This window comes from Littorina saxatilis, linkage group LG9 (assembly GCF_037325665.1).
Source record: "Littorina saxatilis isolate snail1 linkage group LG9, US_GU_Lsax_2.0, whole genome shotgun sequence".
In the NCBI taxonomy this organism is placed as follows: Eukaryota; Metazoa; Mollusca; class Gastropoda; order Littorinimorpha; family Littorinidae; genus Littorina; species Littorina saxatilis.
In genome coordinates, this window is record NC_090253.1 from 51,632,857 (window position 1) to 51,652,501 (window position 19,645).

At 39.5% G+C, this 19,645-nt stretch overlaps 2 long non-coding RNA genes across 2 annotated transcripts in view; one reads left to right on the forward strand and one right to left on the reverse strand.

Annotated features, from left to right (window-relative positions):
• Positions 1-19,645, reverse strand: part of LOC138976412 (uncharacterized) — a 556,176-nt gene that overhangs the window by 481,297 nt on the left and 55,234 nt on the right. The gene's annotated exons all lie outside the window — the stretch shown is intronic.
• Positions 13,067-17,039, forward strand: LOC138976384 (uncharacterized). Its single transcript, XR_011458974.1, has 3 exons — positions 13,067-13,563; positions 14,478-14,606; positions 15,961-17,039. It is a non-coding gene; the product is annotated as an uncharacterized lncRNA (long non-coding RNA).

The window sequence follows — 19,645 nt, forward strand, 5'->3', positions numbered from 1 at the left end:
TAGCCTACAGTACAGTACAGTGCAGTAAATACAATATAATACAATACAAGGGCAGACAGACTAACACAAAAAGACAGAGAGAGAGAGAGAGAGAGAGAGAGAGAGAGAGAGAGAGAGAGAGAGAGTGAGGGAGAGAGAGTGAGAGAGAGAGGGAGAGAGGGAGAGAGAGAGAGAGTGAGGGAGAGAGGGAGAGAGAGAGAGAGAGAGCGAGAGAGACACAGAGAGAGAGACAGAGAGAGATGGAGAGAGAGAGAGAGACAGAGAGACAGAGAGACAGAGAGAGAGATCAGACGGCCGGACGGCCGGACGGATGGACGGCCGGACAGACAGACAGACAGACAAATGGACAGACAGACAGACAGACAGACAGGTAGAGTGTGTGAGTGTGTGTGTGTGTGTGGGGGGGGGGGTGGGGTGGGGTGGATCGGCAGGTCAGCAAGTGAGTGTTTATCGATATCCGTCTTACAAGTCACTCTAAATACAATTCATTGTTTCAATGACAGTTCATTTAATAACAATTACACAGTTCTACAAAGCAATAAGCTGGTGTCTGTGTTGTGTGGTGACGTGACAAACCCTTACCCATTCGTTCCCACTGTCCCTAACATGGGACGCAAATACTTCACGCTCAAAAACAAAATGAACTAATCTGATGTCACACAAAAACTGCCAAATATGTTTATAAGATGTAAAAATCAAAGTGTTTGGTAACTCATTTGTGAACAAATAAAATGTGGGCATAAATGGGTTAGGGATAAAAGAGAGAAAATCCCATGTACTTGAACAGTTAAAAACTTAACAACAATATCTCACAGATGACATTAGTATTAATCCACAAAAGTTGAAAAAGTGGTTTGCTCCCAAAAAAGACTTTGCGACAACAGAGATAAAATCCCCTGTACATAAACAGTCAACATACGTTCTCACAGATGACACTAGTATTAATCCACAAAAAGTGAAAGATGTGATTTAGGGATAACACCGATAAAATCCCCCGTATAGAACTGGATGCGCTTTAAGAAGACAACAGCTGCCGAGAAGGTCTGTCGTTAGTAGTTTCCGACCATGAAGGTCTGTCGTTAGTAGTTTCCGACCATGAAGGTCTGCGCTCGATCCAAGTGTGTTTGAGCCTCTTAGTCCCTTAACATGCAGTGCAGGTCACAGCATTGCTGAAGCAACGATTTGTCTTTGTGTCACAGATTACGGTATTACCAGTCAGAAGCGTTGCACAACTGTCTTGCAGATGACTATACAGGCCTTTAGTGTTGCCAGTTCACACCTCCCGCCAAAATGTTACTTTCATTTCCCGTCATCACGTTGTGGGGCTGAAGGCTGTGTGCGGTATGCCAAAATGGACCAACATACCATCTTTTACAATGTTCTTACGCAATGGTAGTTTATCATATTATTCTGTGTACGAAAAACAAGTTATTTTCCCCCAAAACTATTCAAATGAAGATAATAATACACTGCGCTTTGGACTAAAACCTCAAAATCACTCTTTCTTTCGAGTTTGTTGTTCTCTTTTGATAGCTGTAAGTTCCAAATGACTGTGCTATAGCTCGAGTTTAAGCTGTAACCTGAGAGTGACCTCTTCATTCAAAATCTGGGATTTAAGCTGTAAACTGAGAGTGACCTCTTCATGTAATACCTGGGATTTAGGCTGTAAACTGAGAGTGACCTCTTCATGTAATACCTGGGATTTAGGCTGTAAACTGAGAGTGACCTCTTCTTGTAATACCTGGGATTTAGGCTGTAAACTGAGAGTGACCTCTTCATGTAATATCCAGGGTTTAAGTTGTACACTGCATGAGACATCTTCTCGCGATACCCGACGTTTAAGCTGTAATTAACTAAGAGTGAACTTTTCACGCAATGCATGGGGTTTAAGCGTATAGACGGAAGATGACCTCTTCGACCGAGTGTCAAGTTTTCTGCAGGCTACAAAGCAGAGCCAACAGTCGTCCTTGGCGTCTTTCTCACGTCGTCTCCAGAGGTGAAAGATTAGTATAGGTCTCGCCGCCGAAGTGACTTCATCCGTTTTCCTCTGACAAGGTGGTCCACTTTTCTTCGCGCACTGACTCAAACAATAGTTGTTGCAATTACAACAACAACGCCAACACCATCACAAACAATTAAACAACAAAGGCCCGCCGTTGGATCCACTGCAAGCACGTTCACGGTAAAGATGACGACAACGACAGCAACACTCCGCATGCTGCTGCTGATATGCATCAGCCTCGGCCAGATCCGACTGGTCACTATGCAAAGCGTGACCGTGCCTGTACACGGCGTGTACCTCATCACCATGGTTGCTGACCCCAGGGGCAGATCGTACATGATCCTGCAGTTTAACGGACACGATGCTGGCTTCGTGGCCTACGGTGTAGAAGATGCTATTGCAGGTCTGGTTGTGGCAGTATACCTCAAGGGTGGAACCAGAGTAAGCGCCAGGTACCAAGGAAATACCCAAGCCGCAACCTCATTGGGCGTGGCCTTTGCGTCCTACAACGAAAGGGTCAGTCAATATTTTTTTTTATTATTATTTAATTTATATATATAATTTTTTTTCATTTTTTTTTCTTTTTTTTTTTTTGGGGGGGGGGGGGGTACCTCAATTGCATGCAGGCTGCTATCACCTTTCTTTTTCTGTCTTTTTACATTTAGTCAAGTTATGACTAAATGTTTTAACATCGAGGGGGGAATCGAGACGAGGGTCGTGGTGTATGTGCGTGTGTCTGTGTGTGTGTGTGTGTGTGTGTGTAGAGCGATTCAGACTAAACTACTGGACCGATCTTTATGAAATTTGACATGAGAGTTCCTGGGTATGAAATCCCCGAACGTTTTTTTCATTTTTTGGATAAATGTCTTTGATGACGTCATATCCGGCTTTTCGTGAAAGTTGAGGCGGCACTGTCACGCCCTCATTTTTCAACCAAATTGGTTGAAATTTTGGTCAAGTAATCTTCGACGAAGCCCGGACTTCGATATTGCATTTCAGCTTGGTGGCTTAAAAATTAATTAATGACTTTGGTCATTAAAAATCTGAAAATTGTAAAAAAAAAATAAATTATAAAACGATCAAAATTTACGTTTATCTTATTCTCCATTTGTTTGCTGATTCCAAAAACATATAAATATGTTATATTTGGATTGAAAACAAGCTCTGAAAATTAAATATATAAAAATTATTATCAAAAATAAATTGTCGAAATCAATATAAAACACTTTCATGTTATTCCTTGTCGCTTCCTGATTCCAAAAACATATAGATATGATATGTTTGGATTAAAAACACGCTCAGAAAGTTAAAACAAAGAGAGGTACAGAAAAGCGTGCTATCCTTCTTTGCGCAACTACTACCCCTCTCTTCTTGTCAATTTCACTGCCTTTGCCATGAGCGGTGGACTGACGATGCTACGAGTATACGGTCTTGCGTTCAGTTTCATTCTGTGAGTTCGACAGCTACTTGACTAAATATTGTATTTTCGCCTTACGCGACTTGTTTTTTTTACAGGCGGGGAGCATCCTCCTTCATATGTCTTTTTCTTTATCTGTTAAATTCTTACAGTTTTAAATCAAAAACCAGGTTTATAACTTAATAACGTACCAAGAGAATTTTTTTTTAATAAAAACAACAAGTCATACCATTAAGGTTCTTCTATTTTTACATTTAGTCAAGTTTTGACTAAATGTTTTAACGTAGTGGGGGAATCGAGACGAGGGTCGTGGTGTATGTGCGTGTGTGTCTGTGTGTGTGTGTGTAGAGCGATTCAGACTAAACTACTAGACCGATCTTTATGAAATTTGACATGAGAGTTCCTGGGTATGATATCCTCAGACATTTTTTTTCATTTTTTTTATAAATGTCTTTGATAACGTCATATCCGGCTTTTCGTGAAAGTTGAGGCGGCACTATCACGCCCTCATTTTTCAACCAAATTGGTTGAAATTTTGGTCAAGTAATCTTCGACGAAGCCCGGACTTCGGTATTGCATTTCAGCTTGGTGGCTTACAAATTAATTTATGACTTTGGTCATTAAAAATCTGAAAATTGTAAAAAAATTATTTTTTTTATAAAACGATCCAAATTTACGTTCATCTTATTCTCCATCATTTGCTGATTCCAAAAACATATACATATGTTATATTTTTTCGAAATCAATTTAAAAACACTTTCATCTTATTCCTTGTCGGTTCCTGATTCCAAAAACATATAGATATGATATGTTTGGATTAAAAACACGCTCAGAAAGTTAAAACGAAGAGAGGTACAGAAAAGCGTGCTATCCTTCTCAGCGCAACGAATACCCCGCTCTTCTTGTCAATTCCACTGGCACTGCCTTTGCCGTGAGCGGTGGACTGACGATGCTACGAGTATACTGTCTTGCTGCGTTGCATTGCGTTCAGTTTCATTCTGTGAGTTCGACAGCTACTTGACTAAATGTTGTATTTTCGCCTTACGCGACTTGTTACATTTAGTCAAGTTTTGACTAAATGTTTTAACATAGAGGGGGAATCGAGACGAGGGTCGTGGTGTATGTGTGTGTGTGTGTCTCTCTGTCTGTGCGTGTGTGTGTGTAGAGCGATTCAGGGTAAACTACTGGACCGATCTTTATGAAATTTGGCATGAGAGGTCCTGGGTATGATAACCCTAGACGTTTTTTTTCATTTTTTGGATAAATGTCTTTGATGACGTCATATCCGGCTTTTTGTAAAAGTTGAGGCGGCACTGTCACACCCTCATTTTTTAATAAAATTGATTGAAATTTTGGCCAAGCAATCTTCGACAAAGGCCGGACTTTGGTATTGCATTTCAGCATGGAGGCATACAAATTAATTAATGACTTTGGTCATTTAAAATCTGAAAATTGTAATTACATTTTTTTTTATAAAACGATCCAAATTTACGTTCATCTTATTATTCATTATTTTCTGATTCCAAAAACATATAAATATGTTATATTCGGATTAAAAACAAGCTCTGAAAATTAAAAATATACAAATTATGATTAAAATAAAATTTCCGAAATCGATTTAAAAACAATTTTAACTTATTCCTTGTCGGTTCCTGATTCCAAAAACATATAGATATGATATGTTTGGATTAAAAACACGCTTACAAAGTTCAAACGAAGAAAGGTACAGAAAAGCGTGCTATGCAGCACAGCGCAACTGCTTCCGCGCTAAACAGGCTCGTCAATTTCACTGCCTTCTACGGACTACGGTCATTGTGAAACAATACAGTGCGTTCAGTTTCATTCTGTGAGTTCGACAGCTACTTGACTAAATATTGTATTTTCGCCTTACGCGACTTGTTCTTAACCTAATCTCCTCCAGCAATGATTTGCTGAAAACTGCTCCAAAACTATGCCAAGAAAATAAATGAGTTTTAATCAGCGAGTGGATTGCTCCGCCATGCAAGCTCTTCTGTGTCGGGAGCCGGATTCCGTTCGTCATTATAGTTCATCTTGTCCCCATTCGTCCGAGCATTTTGAAAATGTTTATAAGGTTCAGTATTAAATAAGGAATGTCAAAATGTATATGAATCACGTAGAATCTGATTGTTCCCATACCAGAAAGGGTGAAATGGTCAGGTGTTTTTTTCTTTTGAAATGTGTTCTTAATTTGTTCTGAAAATATATCCAGAGAGACGTTTTCTTTGTTTAAATACACCATACAGCTCATACATTTCTGTACTTTTTCAGTTTGGTGAATATGATATATACCAAGCATTTTTTTACTTTATGTTAAAGTCGTCCTTTATCGTTTTACTAGTCGTATTAATGATCATCGTGTATTTCCAGCATTTTGTGTTGGTTGTTTCAGTCAGTGTCATTTTGTTGTTGCCATCATACATGTGAAAGGCGCCACGCTAAATCCTATGCCACATCCATCTTTTAAATCATGTTAGTCAAAATCCAGCTTTGTTGTTGTTGCTCTTTTTGATCAGTAAAGTTCTACAAGTTTGATAGTTTTTTAGTTTTTATTTAGTTATTAAATTTACACCAAATATGTGTAAAATAGATTCAAGGTTTATTTAGAATATGTTGGAACATTTTGCTGTAAGAATCTTATGCGCTTCCTGTTTCGGCGCTTCCGGTCTGCCATTTTTCTAAGCATGAGCCACGGTTTGTTGTTCCATCAATATCAGCCATAAACATGACGCAAAAAGGCCATCATTGGGTAAATATTATTCAATTTGTTTCCATTATTAATGTTCTGTTCAGGAATAATTATATTAGCTTTGTAGTAGGGAAACGTTTATTGTCTTGTACGTTTGTTGGTACGGCCTTTCACCATGTGGTGTTTCAGTATTCGCCATGATGTGCGCACTTTTTGCAAAGTTCATTTCACGGTTTAATTAGTGTTCAGTGTGTCAAATTGGATTGGATTGGATTGGATAAGATTTACAGTCCAGTGAGGTTACCCTCATGGAAATTCGGGCTGCTTTCTCCCCGGGGAAAGCGAGCTGCCATACATACGGCGCTACCCATATTTTTTTTCCTGCATGCGTGTATTCATGTTTCCTGAGACTTAATGCCGTGTGAGATGGAATTTTTTTACTTTATTCCAAGTCCCACGGGTATTTGATGGACATTTTTATCTATGCCTATACAATTTTGCCAGGAAAGACCCTTTTGTCAATCGTGGGATCTTTAACGTGCACACCCCAATGTAGTGTACACGAAGGGACCTCGGTTTTTCGTCTCATCCGAAAGACTAGCACTTGAACCCACCACCTAGGTTAGGAAAGGGGGGAGAAAATTGCGGCCTGACCCAGGCCTGAACACGCAACCTCTCGCTTCCGAGCGCAAGTGCGTTACTACTCGGCCACCCAGTCCCTTATTCAAGTAAGAGTGGTACTTTGTACATGTTTGCTTTTCATTTAAAATGTTGGTAGTGTATGGAAACGCATTCGTGCCAAAGGATAACGTTGCATATAGTTATTTTGTTTTTCAACCAATTTCTAGTCAACAGTATGCCCACCTGTGATTCAGAATAAGTTTTTTGGTTTGTTTTGTTTTTGAGACAATGACAAAAGGTGACGTTTTCATGTCAGTATGTCCCAAATGACATCACCAGTACATTTTTCATTCTATCTAATCTGTTTTCGTTCTATTTTTTCTAATAACATGCGTTAACAATTGATTGCCAACTGGAATGGAAGAGCACAAAAATTGTAACTTGATATGTAGTTTCTCTAGAGGGAAAACATCTTCCACTTTCATGTCAGTGTGTCCCATGCAACATACATTTGCCAAACAGCTATGCGTAAGTAGATTATTTGTTAGTGGTATAGAACATACTGATCAACAATCAAAGTCAGTTTTCACATTCATGTTCTACCTATTTCTTATATGTTTATTCTTTTGGCAATGGTGAAATGTCAGCAATCGTGTGTCATTCGGGACAGTAGACATGACACCTGACCTTTTGTCACTGTCTCTACATATCCCTTTTTGTGTTAACGTGTGTAAGAGATAACGGTAATGGTCAGAGCATTTTGCCAAGTTGGTAGAATTCTTATCTCCCTTCAAGTGTAACAGAACAGTTTCCAAAACGACAAGTTTCACAGGTTGTTTCCCTTTATTTGTATAGTGTCAGTGTAATGTTAGTACAGCCGCACTCGCCTAAACGAAACACGCTTAAGCAAAAAACTCGGATATCTGGAACCAAAACCAATTCCCCGCCAGACCCCCCTCTTTGTAAGACTATTTTTAATTCGGACAAGCCAAACTCTGTGAAAATATAGCTAACTCAAACACGGATATCTCAAACGTGATTTTGACAGATAAGCCAAACTCTAAACACTGTCGGAGAGACTTTTTTTGCTTGAAAAACACGTCAGGAAGATAAAAACATATTTCGTCAACGCTATAATTATCCTACGAAAACGAACACGTCACCTGTTTTTGAATATGCCGGGAAACTGATGACGCGGTGTGCCCTCAGACCTAACTCTTGGGGGTCCGACCGTGACGTTGAAATCCTTGCAGCTGCCAGCATGTTCCAAACAACTGTTGCAGTGTTCAAAAACGAGTGGCTCTCATACAAACCTATTTTTCCAATCGAAGACAGAGATCTTTGTGAAGAGCAAATCTACCTGAGGAATGTATGTGCTCATTTTGAACGAGTCGGTGGTGAAGATCAAACCACAATAAACATGCAGCGAAGCAAAACATTTGTCTACAATCTATGTTTTCGGAAATTTGATCTTGATTTATGACCACAGAGACACAAACTAATTTTGTTTCTGTTCTTTCTTTAATGGAGAGGGTTTCATTAAACATTGCATTTATTATGATTTACTTGGAATCCTTTTAACAAAAGCGTAGTTGCTTGTGGAATCTTGGTTTTGTTTCTAAGATGTGTCACTGTTTTCTGCCGCTTCGTACTAAGTCACTGCATAATGTTCCCCCATGTAACGCATATCATAATTTTTTTTTCTAGGGTTCTTCTTTTTTGTATGATTTATGAATTTGTCCATTATCCCAGTTTAGAGAGTTTTACAATTTTCTGCAATGCAGTTGGTTCAGTGCCTTCACTATGACCATTGTTTTTGTATCCTACTAAATAAATATAAGGTGTTTTTTTTCCGAAATGCTATATATTGCAATGGAAAGCTAAAGGTCGTAGCTTTAATTTGATGTTTGTTAGTATTGGTTATGTATTTGTTTAAATAAAGCGGGGTAAAGCATGTGTAAGAAACACAGATTCCGTGTTTCTGGCCGTATTCAGGCGATTTTTATTCTCGCCGGACGGCGCTTTCGCTGCAGTCCGCGCCGGGGCTATAAGTATAGGCCGAACACCAGCGTAAAGATTCTGAAAGCGGACAAACACTCAAGTCCTTAATGACTCAAAACCGTAGGACTTTTAATATTAATTTTAGTAGCAGCGTAATGATTCATTCGCTCCTTGCAGCTGAACACGACACAACACTTGCTTCGCTGTCTACGGGTTTCGCCTTCGGCCTCTACGTTCACTTGCATTGTTTTCTTGAATAAAAAGTTGAAACAAGACGCTTGGACTTGGGCTTCGATTCCACTACCTTCCACTCGTCCACTACAATTATATTAAGGCCACAGAGAGACCCCCCGCGGGTTAGGAGGAAGAATTTACCCGATGATCCCCAGCATGTCGTAAGAGGCGACAAACGGATTCTGTTTCTCCGTGTTTCTTGTATAGAATATAGTCAATGTTTGTAAAGATTTTAGTCAAGCAGTATGTAAGAAATGTTAAGTCCTTTGTACTGGAAACTTGCATTCTCCCAGTAAGGTCATATATTGTACTACGTTGCAAGCCCCTGGAGCAATTTTTTTTATTAGTGCTTTTGTGAACAAGAAACAATTAACAAGTGGCTCTATCCCATCCCTTTCCCCGTCGCGATATAACCTTGAACGGTTGAAAACGACGTTAATCACCAAATAAAGAAACAAAGCCACAGAGAGAGAGAGAGAGAGAGAGAGAGAGAGAGAGAGAGAGAGAGAGAGAGAGAGAGAGAGAGAGAGAGAGAGAGAGAGAGAGAGCGAGAGAGAGATGTATTCTTATTGTAAAATTAATGTAGTTATTGACTGAACTTATTCTTATCGCTATGAGGGGTTAGTTTGCTTGCGTGTGTGTGTGTGTGTGGGTAGGTGTGTGTGTGTGTTTGTATGTGTGTGTTTGTGTGTCTGTGTGTGTGTGTGTGTGTGTGAGTGTGTGTGTGTGAGGTTATTGGAATTCTAAATCGCTTGGAGCTGTAAATCTGGACTTGCGTTATAAATTTTTTGTTTCTTTCGTTGTTATGTGGATTTTATCGTTTTAGTACAAGCAGTGGCTATAATAGACTCACTCAATGTGTGTGTGCGCTTGAAAGTGTGTGTGAGTGTGTGTGTGTGTGTGTGTGTGTGTGTGTGTGTGTGTGTGTGTGTGTGTGTGTGTGTGATTAAAAGTTGACGAGAGCGGGCGGGGGAGGGGGGGGGGTATTTGGGAGGTTGGTGGGTTGGGATTGCGCCGGGGCAATAAGGACACTAACTGTTTGTAGTGCAATTCAAACAAAAACTACGGGACAGATCTTTAAGAAACTTTGCAAACACGTTTTCTGACCCCCACCCCTTCACCCGGATTCAAACACTTGGGTCAGTGCTCTACCAACTGACATGCTGGGCTCACAAATGATTTGTTTCTACATTTTTGTCAGCCAAGATATGTTGGTGGGGTTGGAGCGGGAAACATTTTTGAGTAAGAAAAAAGGAAACACTTTTTTTTTTGTAAGGGTACAGTGAACTTTGCTGTTTTCAAATTTGGTTCTGATTTGAGATGACATTTTTGTGTTAGGCCAAAAAAAAAAATTGTCTGTTTAGGGTAACATGACCAAAAAAAGTAGGGTCGGTAGGTAGGTAGGTTTTTTTGTGTGTGTGTGTGTGTGTGTGTGTGTGTGTGTGTGTGTGTGTGTGTAAATGCTATGTTGGCTGAACATTCACTTCTTATATTTGATGAATACATGTTTCAAAACTAACGTATAAATAAAACAGAGAGAAAGGGAGAGAAAGAAACGCCAAATGTCTCTTTTTAGCATTTTTACCTCTTTTTTATTTTTATTTTTTTTTTGAAATCAAAAAAAAGTTTTTGGGTCGGCGCCAAATCGATAGGGTCGGTCGGGTTACCCTAAACAGACAATTTTTTTTTTTGGCCCTATAACGTTGTTACCACTAAATGAAAACAGTCTCGTTTTCTTCTCGTTCTCGATTTACACTCTTGATTTATAAATACTGACACTCCTCTTACAAACTCTTTGATTCACCCTGGGGGTGTGTGTGTGTGTGTGTGTGTGTGTGTGTGTGTGTGTGTGTGTGTGTGTGTGTGTGTATGTTTGTGTGTTTGTGCGCTTGTGATCAGTGGTGGACGGGGAGGGATGTGTGAGGTGGATTGGGGGAGGGGGGGGGGTTGGTAGGGGGTATCGGTGCACTAAGGGCACTAAGTGGTTGGTTGTATGTGTTTGTATTGCGATTCAGAGAAAACTACTATACAGATTTTTATGAAACTTTGTACACTTCTCCCTACCAACTGACCTACTTGACTCCTAAATTAATTTTTTCATCATTTTTGTCAGTCAAGATATGGGGGTGGGGGTGGTGCGGGGATAATTGTGGTGTAAGCAATAAAGAAACACCCTATGGTTTTCTTAGGTATAGTAACGGTATAATTATAGTGAACTAAGCTGTGTTCAAATTTGGTTATGATCTGTCGAGCAAATTTTGTGTTATAACGTTTTTACCACTAAATGAGTGATAATTGTATGTGTACGCCCTCGACAATCCTCGATGATTTTCGGCATGCACAGTGATAAGTAGTGTATTATGATAAAGTGATACTATCCATTCTTTTATCTACACAAAGGACTGTTTTGCCCACCCGGTATGCCCCTTGATCGGTCTCGGGCACTTAGCGACCTCGATTTACACACTTGAATTCTAAGAACACCCCCCTTACAAACTAACTGATCCACCCTGGTGTGTATATATATTTATCGTACATACGTGAGAGAGACACCCGTGAGATCATAATCGTTCAAATCACACGTGTGTATATCATGTAAATGAGGTCATGTCAAGCAAGTCTGGCAGGGACCTGTTTTTCCACGGCTTATGATGCCAAAGTCCCCGAGACAAACGTCATTATAGAAGAAAACAAGAGGCGAAGCCTTCAAGGCTCCCGTAAGAAATCAACAAACAGTAACATAACACAAACTCACTCACTCCGTAACACACACACACACACACACACACACACACACACACACACACACACACACACACACACACACACACGCACACACACACACAGTTAAAACTAACGCATCATATCAACTCCATGTATAATTTTCAAAAGAAGGCAAACAGATAAAATGACTAGGGTAATAGGTTAGGTACCTGCCATGTGGGCACTTTTTCCACTGCTGTCCTCAGTCCTATACTTTTCATCAAGACTTGTCACCATGCCGAGTAGATCTAAATTCGGAAGTCTTCATGTGGCAGAGGCATATATCATAGCGTCGATCTTGTTGTAGGTTAACCTCCTTTCTGAAACAAATGGCAAAATGCGATTAGTTATGATGACTACAACCTACACAAATATAAACAGTGTTTTGAAACAGAATAGTCAGGTTATACAAGCCACTTTACCTATGCAGCATGGTGAACCTACAATATGCGAAACATGTCGACTGCAGCAGCCTGGTTCTTAAAATAATTCTGACGGTCAACACAGCCAGAAATGCCAACAAAGACAAGAAAGCTGTTGCAAGGTAAGCTTACCAAACGTTACATAGCGAATCATATGATAGTGCGTAAACAGCAAACAGTAGATCTACAATCAAAGAGAGGATCGAGTCTGGAATGAAACGCGATACAGATCTAGCATTCAAAAACTGTCTTTCACGTTCAAGGAAGTTGTTGCAAAGTACTTAAGACTTACTAAATTGTACAGACAAAACCATGACAGTGCATGTTTTGAATCTGAGGAAAAAATCGTGATCATTTTGACTTTGAGAACAGATTCATTCTGTTTCCTTATATCTGCATGTTCAAGTAAATGGTGGACAGTTTTTTTCGGGCAGAGTAAACTTAACTTGAGACTCTACTGCAAGTCTTGAAATTCACATAAATCGAACCACGAGCAAAGACATCCAAACATTAGACTACAGGCACTTTAGATCAACTCATTTCACTAGAGGTGACTGCCTAGCACTGTGTTTGACATCCGTGTCTGCTGAAATAAAAAGAAATTAAAACAAAACGGATTAACAGTAGGTGACACGTTATGAGAGTGGGAGACACTAGATCTGTCTCTGAACTTACCGGGATACGGCTGCAAGATCGACACTGACTGCCGCGCTTTCGACAGCTCTTCCTCGCGTGGACATTGGAAACACGCTGTGCAGATCAAATTGTAGGAAATCTCCCTTTGGTATCTTCTTTATTTACTTTTCTGGAGCTTAGAAACCGAACAACATGAAATCGTCTTCCCCGGCGAATCGGCGAGGTGAGAACTGGACCACAATCCTTCGCGCGACCCCTGACCAGTAGTGGAATGCATGAATGGAGACTATCAAGCTAGTTGGGAACTAAATCCAAAGTTCGAAACTATCGCTCTAGTGCGCAATGCATGGCACGATATTTTCAAATGTTCCGACCTAAGTTGGTGACTAACTTGCCTAAATTTGGTCCTCCTCCGAGGAGGACCAAATTCCTTAGTTTCGAACTATTGCAAAAACACAAATGGCGGCCGCCATGACAGTCTTTGATTTTGCTGTACAAAAAAATCAAATATTCGGCAGTCCGACGCATGAACCAAAGAATGATGTCGACAAAGAAGTTGAAACATTGATTGCGCTTTGGAGGGGGTTCAAATACAAGTCGTGAAGTGACCGGCACAGCTGATTTGGGACACGATCTACCTTGAGTCGGGAGATTTGCTATGAACATTGACTAAATTTCCACTTTTTACATCAGCGACTGTACAAATTTGGCTTGTACATCTTCCTGTCGCCGATTTTAATCGGTTTGGATCATCCAACAGGTAAGAGCAAGATTCATCCGTTGTGTGCGTGTAGTTTGTGTGTCCCACGGTGTGTGTGTTCGTTTGTGCGCCTCGGTGTGTGAGTGTGTGTCAGATTATATTGCAATAATACATCAGTTTGTTAGAAAGTGAGAGCAAGGGTAGATCTAGATCTATGGGCCAGGCAGTACTGTCTGAGTGTCTCCGAAACCGTGTTCAGTGTCATAGGAAAATAGGCCTACGAGCCATTGTGTAGTGGTGACGATGAAAGATACAGTTGTTGTTTTTCTGACAGTGACATTGACAATGAACGATCGTCAATGCATCAATGATTATGCACAGCAGCATCTGTTTCTTCGGAACTGTGCACTGTTGACTGAATTTCCCACGGTGGAGCAATGAACAGTAGACACTAAAACAAAGCTAATCTAATGCATTGAAGCATCGCTGTAGATCTATCTCATTCAACTAACAATATAATGCAGTGAATGGCAAATCTATCTCTGAATGAACTGTTGTGTATCCTTATTTGCTGTAAATGTCATGGCTCACACTGCACTCCCAACATTAGAAGTATGTTTTCTAAGCTGAATGCATGTATAATTTGATATAGTAAGTGTGTAAAGCCAAGAGTAACACTAACTGGCCCAAAACAATTTTTGTGTGTTTTCAAATGAAGAAAGAAACTGACTTCACTTGAATCACTGCCACTGAAAGTGTGTCTATTGTGTATTTTTAGAAGGGTTATTCAAGAATGACTTATTTTTCTGTTTAAATACTTGATATTTACTCTGCATGAACAGAGTCAGAGGTAAATGCTGCTGTATAAACTATGATTGTGAAAGAGGGAATAAAAGAATCAATGAGCGAGTGGTTTAATTATAATACAGTTATTATTTATTGTTAATTAATTATTTTATGGTGTGTTTTTTCAGGCCTCCTAAGAAACCAGAGATGATGTGTGATGAAGTGTTCATACAGCTCTTGCATTCAGATATATATATATGGATTCTGGAGAGGATTCAGACTGAGTGGACATGCTGCTTTACAGACTACCATGAAGAGTAAGTCACACATTTCTGTACCACTACCAAGTACCTGCTTGTGCCTATTAAATTGTTATTGTAAAATTGATTTATGATATATGTAAATTGGCACTGGTGATAGTAGTTTGAAGCTGTGTAGATGTTTTTGGCAGACTTTTGTACGTTGTGTTGTAAAGAGATCTGCGTTTCACATTAGATGCACTTACAATCTAGATAGATACATTCAGCTATGTCAACACTTGTTACATCTGAATCTGAGAGTAGTGGCAGGAGATGCAAGTTTATTGACACAAAAACATTACGGCTTTGTATAAAATAAATTCTTACATCTGTATGTATCCTTGCATAGTACAATTTGTACTATTTATACAAAATGGTACATAAAGCTTGGTTTTAGTTCTCTTTCTCTTCTCAAATCCTTTGCCACTATTCTTAAAGTAAATTACACAGTGTGAATGAACTAATGCAGCACAGGAAAGTAAAACAAAATTGCAAGATAAAATGAAATCATTACTAATTTACTGGAATTATTTTAAAGGCACATACAGTTATTCTTCCCTTGGCTCACCATCCTAGATCTTGCCAGGCTTTTACATGGAATAAGAATGAATCTGTTCACTCGGATACTTCTACATTCAACACCCTGGCTTCTTCCTGCTCAGAGTTAGATTTTGTTGTGGAAACCACTCTCAGATTAACAAAAATGTTACTTCTTTACTTCTGCGAGTGACTTTTGAGAAATTCGTTCATAAACAAAATTCAACTATGCACATGAAGCAGTCACTGACTGTCAGGGTGTCAATATTTTATGTGTCTGGGTGAAGTTATGTTCCTATCCCATGTACAACTGGCCAGATCTGAAATGGCCAAAATCAATGGGATCAACACACATCCCCAGAATCTTCATCACTGGAAAATGTGGTGGGTTGAATGTATTTTAATAAAAAGGCTGACAGGCGAGTGCTTTGGATCCTGAAAGTTCTGTTTTGGACTGAAATCGAGACACATTTCCCAATGAAACTCAAACTGTCTAGTGTTGATGCTGAAGAGCGAAAGTGTGTGGGTTGAGGGCACACTTGTTTTTGACTAAAATCGAGAAACATTTCTGCCGAGCACAAAGTTCATACACGCACAGATTTTTTTTTAATGTTTAGATTACAATATCACACACACCATCCCCGATCCCAATGGTCATGTGAAGAGCAAGTGCTTCCTCACCCCCCCCCCCCCACACACACACACACACACACACACACACACTGCTCAACACGTACACACCTTCTCCCCCCAACACACACCCTCCCCTCGCTAACCAAAACCCATCCCCGTGAATACTGAAGGTGCTCAGTTATATGTTTTCTTTATTTTTCAGGAAGGACCGCTACATTAAGGGAAGGCTGTTTGCACCTTGGTTCCTGGGTTCGCTGGGGACGATGATCAAATTCAGAGTACCATCACAATTCTGTGCTTTTCCATCTGATTCGGCTGAGAATGCTTGCAGAGGTTTCTACACTACCCGTCATAAAAAGTAGGCAGATGCGTTTGAGGGCAGATCTTACTGATGAGGCTGTTGATTGAAAACTGACCAAGTATATGACTGAAAAGGCCATTAATTTCCCTACTTTATTCAGAAACAAAATTGGGTTTTCATGACGTAGTGTCTATGCAGTGAAACCTGCAACACAGACACCCCCCCCCCCCCCTCCCACAAATCAAATTCACAAAATCAAGCTTCCCGTGTTAAAATCAACAACACAAATCAGAACAACTAAACCGAAACTCAAACATGTTTTGCATGTCATTAGACAGAACAATCAAATCTTTATCCAAAACAGTCCGTTTTGTTCACATATATCTTGTCTAACATGAACGCTATGGCATGCTGAGCGTGTAGTTGTCAATCCTCTCAGTTTTTGAAGTCGTTTTAGCGGGTAATGAGACCAAAAATGGTACATTTCAGAACTCCTCAACGCATTGTCTTAAAACTGTCAGTGATTTGTGCTAACACACGTCGTTGAGTACAAAAATGAGACCAAAAAATGGTACATTTCAGTAACTCCTCAACGCATTGTCTTAAAACTTGTCAGTGATTTGGGCTAACACATGTCGTTAAGTACACACGGAATCTCAAGTCATGTGAGATATTAGTTCTGCTGTTGCGCGACATGCCAGAACGAATTTTAAAAATAAAAATGTACCCTGTCCAATGAACTGAATTTGTAAAAAAAACAAGTCGCGTAAGGCGAAAATACAACATTTAGTCAAGTAAAAGTAGCTGTCGAACTCACAGAATGAAACTGAACGCAATGCCATTTTTCAGCAAGACCGTATACTCGTAGCATCGTCAGTCCACCGCTCATGGCAAAGGCAGTGAAATTGACAAGAAGAGCGGGGTAGTAGTTGCGCTAAGAAGGATAGCACGCGTTTCTGTACCTCTCTTTGTTTTAACTTTCTGAGTGTGTTTTTAATCCAAACATATCATATCTATATGTTTTTGGAATCAGGAACCGACAAGGAATAAGATGAAAGTGTTTTTAAATTGATTTCGACAATTTAATTTTGATAATAATTTTTATATATTTAATTTCCAGAGCTTGTTTTTAATCCAAATATAACATATTTATATGTTTTTGGAATCAGAAAATGATGGAGAATAAGATGAACGTAAATTTGGATCGTTTTATAAATTTTTATTTTTATTTACAATTTTCAGATTTTTAATGACCAAAGTCATTAATTAATTTTTAAGCCACCAAGCTGAAATACAATACCGAAGTCCGGGCTTCGTCGAAGATTACTTGACCAAAATTTCAACCAATTTGGTTGAAAAATGAGGGCGTGACAGTGCCGCCTCAACTGTCACGAAAAGCCGGATATGATGTCATCAAAGACATCTATCAAAAAAATGAAAAAAAACGTTCGGGGATTTCATACCCAGGAACTCTCATGTCAAATGTCATAAAGATCGGTCCAGTAGTTTAGTCTGAATCGCTCTACACACACACACAGACACACACACACGCACGCACGCACGCACATACACCACGACCCTCGTCTCGATTCCCCCCTCTACGTTAAAACATTTAGTCAAAACTTGACTAAATGTAATTAGCATGCATTAAGAAAAATGAAAGCTTCAATTTACCTTTAATTTCATACATTTTCAACTATGACTGTTCACAGCGCACTTGTACGCACACACACATTCTTGGAAAATGAAAGAGCCATGATCAGTTAAGCGTGTCAGCCGTGAGCTTTTCTAGGCGTAGGCCTACATTTGCGCTCAGCGCTCTGAATGAGGCAAAATATTAATGTTCGCGTTGAAATCCTCATACCGCCAATGTCTGATAAAATATGTACATGAAATTTAATTGTGTGGCGCATCTGTTATTGTTCTTGAAGATAACAACAAATTAATTGTTTTTCAATGAGTCAACGAAGACCTACCATCAATTTAAGAACTCTTTCTGGCATGTCAATTAACAGCAGACTAATGTCTCAAATGACTTTAAAATCCGTATGAACTTTCCCACATGTGTTACTACTGTTAGCACAAATCACCGCAACGTTGAAGGCAATGCGTTGAGGAGTTACGAAAACGTACCGGTTTTTGTCTCATTACCCACTAAAACTGCCTTTTACAGCTTCTCAGAGGAATGACACCTACACAAATCAACATGCCTTAATGTCAGTGTTAGACCAGATATGTGAACAAAACTGACTGATTTGGATGCAGATTTGATTGTTTTTTCTATTGACGTGCAGAAGATGTTTTGTTTTGGCAGTTCTGATTTTTTGTCAATTTTAACGCGGGAACATTGATTTTGCGAATTTGATTTTGCAGGGTGTCTGTGTTGTATTTTCCACTGTATAAACACTATGTCATATAAACCCAATCTGCTTTCTGAATAGGTTTGGGGAATGAATGGCTTTTTTCAGTCATATACAGGATAAACCAAAAAATGTAACACTAAAACAATGCTAATAACTTCTACATCTGTTGACCGAATCACTTTATTTTTAAGGTACATAAACCGCAGCCAGTGCATGACCCTTCCACAAAGTGGACATTTTGTAGATCAAATGTAACTGGTCAAATGGTCTGACTTTTGTGCTCTATTTCAAAAAAATAAATTCCAAATTCGGCGGTCGATTCACTAAAACGAAGTTTGACCATGAACGGTATCAATACTTACTTAATTTAAACCCTCCAGACTTTTAGCTTTTATATTATCTGAATGTCTGAGTATACACCCCCTAGATCATCGGTGACCTGAAGAAAGCAGTTATATACTCATAGACAGACGCGTGTGAAGCATGTTTAAATGTGGAGTACGCTCATTTAAAAAAAAATACACCAAGTTTGTTTGAGAATACTCCAAGTCCAAAACAGGGATTCCCAGATCTGAATGTTGATTAAGGTATACTTTTGTGATTTGAACTGCCCCGAATGTTACAATCTTGAGCGCTTAGATCGGGCAAGTTTGGCTACCGCTCAATTTTAAAACCCGTACCGTTGAGTCGATCCCCAAAATTGGGAACTTAATTTAAAATTGCACAAAAGTCAGCCTATTTGATCTTCAAAATTGTCACTTTGTAGAAGGGTCATGCATAGGCTGAAGTTTATGTCCACAAATGTAGGTTATTAACTTGTTGTGGGTTGCATTGTTTTTGGGTCAACCTGTATTTGGTTTTTTTAATAAACGGCCTCATCATAAAGATTTGCCCTCAAACGGATCTGCCTACTTTTTATGACGAGTATTATAGTTGGCTCAGTGGCTACAGAAACATTCTACAGGATGAATAAACAAACAAACAAATCTCATGATTCTCTGTGCTTTAATGTGTGTGTGTGTGTGTGTGTTTTGGGGAGTTTTTTTTGGTTTTTAGTGAGAGGATGGCTGGTGGTTTGGATGGGGTGAAAAGCTGAGTGACACTGTGATTGTGGATAATTAAATTGTTGTTGCTGCTGTCAGTTTCAAGGCACCGTTCTTCTTGCAAACGCCAAGTTTGGCTTACTATTTTATATCTGCATGGGCTCTTACATGAGGTTAGGC